Genomic DNA, 3715 nt, shown 5'->3' on the forward strand with positions numbered 1-3715 from the left:
CATTCGTAACGGGTGCACGTACAAAGAGTTTCAAAGCTGCAAGCCCCACAACTTTAATGGAACTGAGGGGCCAGTAGGATTGACTAGGTGGTTTGAGAAATTAGAATCTGTGTTCCGAATTAGCAACTGCTCAGAGACGAACAAAACCAAGTATGCCTCTTGTACGCTGTCAGATGGCGCACTAAACTGGTGGAACACACTGGCTCAAGCAAAGGGTATTGATGAGGTGTATGCTACCCCATGGGAGGAATTCAAAGGGGCCATGATTGAGGAATATTGCCCTCGGACGGAGATACAGAAGATGGAAACTGAGTTTTGGGGACTGAAAGTGGTAGGAAACGATCTCGATGGTTACAATCGTAGGTATCTGGAATTAGTCCTGATGTATCCTACCATGGTTACCTCGGAGTTTAAGCGTATGGAAAGGTACTTGTGGGGACTTCCTAAGACCATTAAGGGAAATGTCACATCTTCTAAGCCAGCTGATGTCCCGGAAGCAATGCGCATGGCGCACACCTTAATGAACCAAATTATCAGCGATGAATCGGAAAGGGCAAAATTCGAATCAGGGGTTAGCAGTGAGAAGCGTAAGTGGGATAAAAACAAGGGGAGAGCCTATGATCAAACCCCCACTAAGAGGCAAAACGATGGGAGGAACCCCAATCCGAACACCAACTCGAACCCCAACTACAAGGGTAGTCTGCCACAGTGCAAGAGGTGCTACAAGCACCATACCGGGTAGTGTAATGTTGTCTGTGAAAAGTGCAAAAGGACCGGGCATATTGGCAAGGACTGCAAGATTACCACCATGACTGGGAAGCCGAACCCTACTGGACCGAGAAAGTGCTATGAATGCGGACAAACGGACCACTTCAGAAATGAGTGTCCCAACAAGCGAAAGGACGGCGGACCACCGCGTGGCAGAGCTTTCAATGTAAACGCAAGGGATGCCCGTGAGAACCCCGACTTGATCACAGGTATTTTCACTATCAACAATCTATTAGCTTCTGTCCTATTTGATACTGGTGCCGATAGAAGTTATGTATGTAGACACTTTTGCTCTAAGATAAATTGGTCGTTAGTTCCTTTAAAGGAGAGTATGCTTGTAGAGGTAGTCAATGGAAAACTTGAGAAAGTTGACCAAATTAGCCGAGGAGCTATTATCAACATAGCTGGTATGGATTTAGAGATTGACTTGATACCCATTAAATTGGGAAGCTTTGACGTTATTGTCGGTATGGACTGGTTGACCAAGATAAGGGCCGACATTATCTGTGGAGATAAAGCTCTTCGTATACCACACGGAGATGGTGAGCCACTGATTATTTATGGAGAGAGATGTAGCTCGAAACTGAATCTCATTAGTTGCATGAAAGCCCAAAAGATCATGAAGAAAGGACGTCTTGCTGTTTTGGCACATGTGAAAACATTAGAAACCGAAGTGAAGAGCGTGGGCGATGTACGAATTGTGAACGAATTTTCTGATGTCTTTCCGGAAGAATTGCCTGGATTACCGCCACCGAGAGCAGTAGAGTTTCAGATCGACTTAGTGCCAGGAGCTGCACCTGTAGCTCGCACACCCTATCGACTCGCACCTTCCGAAATGCAAGAGTTGCAGAGCCAATTACAAGAACTGCTAGACCGTGGATTTATCAACCAAGTTTCTCGCCTTGGGGTGCACCTGCTTTATTTGTGAAGAAGAAGGACGAATCCTTCCGCATGTGTATCGACTACCATGAACTCAACAAATTGACGATCAAGAATCGGTATCCTCTTCCCCGAATTGACGATCTTTTTGATCAACTACAAGGATCGAGCGTTTACTCTAAGATCGATTTGCGATCTGGTTATCACCAATTGAGGGTGAAAGAGAGCGACATGATGAAGACTGCGTTCAGAACCCATTAGGGTCATTATGATTTTCTCGTGATGCCATTCGGTTTAACCAACGCACCTGCCGTGTTCATGGACCTCATGAATCGTGTCTGCATGCCATGCTTGGATAAGTTTGTTATCGTCTTCATAGATGATATCCTCATCTACTCCAAAAGCGAAGAAGAACATGAACAATATCTTCGTCTAGTGTTGGAACTCTTGAGACAAGAGCAACTTTATGCAAAATTCTCCAAGTGTGAGTTTTGGTTAAAGGAAGTCCAATTTCTGGGTCACGTTGTGAGTGATCAAGGTATCAAAGTCGATCCCGCAAAGATCGAAGCTATCAGCAAGTGGGAAACCCCCACTACTCCGACTCATATCCGCCAATTTTTAGGCCTCACCGGTTACTACCAAAGATTTATTGAAGGTTTCTCTCTGATTGCGCGTCCTTTGACCTTGCTGACTCACAAAGGGAAGAAGTTCATTTGGGAACCCGAACAGGAATCTGCATTTCAAACCTTGAAAAAGAAGTTAACCACCGCACCTATCTTATCACTTCCTGAAGGTAGTGACGATTTCGTCTTTTATTGCGATGCTTCGAAAAGTGATTTTGGTTGTGTACTGATGCAACGCACAAAGCTTATCACTTACGCCTCCCGACAACTGAAGATTCACGAGCGAAATTACACAACGCACGATCTCGAGCTTGGTGCCGTTGTCTTTGCATTAAAACTGTGGAGACACTACCTTTATGGAACAAAGAGCACTATTTTCACCGATCATAAAAGCCTCCAGCACATCTTTGATCAGAAGCAACTAAATATGAGACAGCGTCGATGGATCGAGACACTGAACGACTATGATTGTCAACTTCGTTATCACCCTGACAAGGCCAATGTTGTAGCTGACGCTTTGAGCCGAAAGGAGAGGATGGCACCTCTTCATGTTCGGGCACTGAACATCACCATTCATTCGAACCTCAATAACCAGATCCGAGCAGCCAAAGATGAGGCCCTCAAGGAGGAGAATATATCTCATGAATACTTGAACATTCTCGTTTCTCGATTCGAGGTTAAGGAAACTGGACTCCGATGCTATGCCGGAAGAATTTTGGTACCTCGTTACGGAGATCTACGGAACCTTATACTAGATGAAGCCCACAAGTCAAGATATTCGATTCACCCAGGAGCCGGTAAAATGTACCACGATCTTAAGGAACAGTATTGGTGGCCTAATCTTAAGAAGAACGTTGCAACTTATGTTGGTAAGTGTTTAACTTGCTCGAAAGTTAAGGTCGAGCATCAGAGACCCTCTGGATTACTTCAACAACCGAAAATCCCGCAATGAAATTGGGAAAGGATAACAATGGATTTCATTACGAAGTTACCAAAGACAGTGGGCGGATACGATACCATCTGGGTTATTGTTGACCGTCTTACTAAATCTGCACACTTTTTAGCCATGAAGGAAACGGATACGATGGAAAGACTCGCTCAACTATACATCAAAGAGGTTGTATCTCGTCATGGTGTACCCTTATCGATCATTTCAGATCGCGATCCCCGTTTTGCTTCCAGATTTTGGCGTTCTTTGCAAGAAGCCTTGGAAACTCGTCCCGACATGAGCACTGCGTATCACCCGTAGACCGACAGACAAAGCGAATGCACGATTCAGACTTTGGAATACATGTTGCGTGCATGTGTCATTGATTTCGGAAAGGCTTGGGAAAGGCATTTGCCGCTAGCCGAATTCTCTTACAACAACAGTTGTCATTCGAGTATTAATGCCGCACCTTTTGAAGCGTTGTATGGCCGTAAGTGCCGATCTCCTATTTGTTGGG

The sequence above is a fragment of the Rutidosis leptorrhynchoides genome, chromosome 7 (genome assembly GCF_046630445.1).
Source record: "Rutidosis leptorrhynchoides isolate AG116_Rl617_1_P2 chromosome 7, CSIRO_AGI_Rlap_v1, whole genome shotgun sequence".
Lineage (NCBI taxonomy): Eukaryota > Viridiplantae > Streptophyta > Magnoliopsida > Asterales > Asteraceae > Rutidosis > Rutidosis leptorrhynchoides.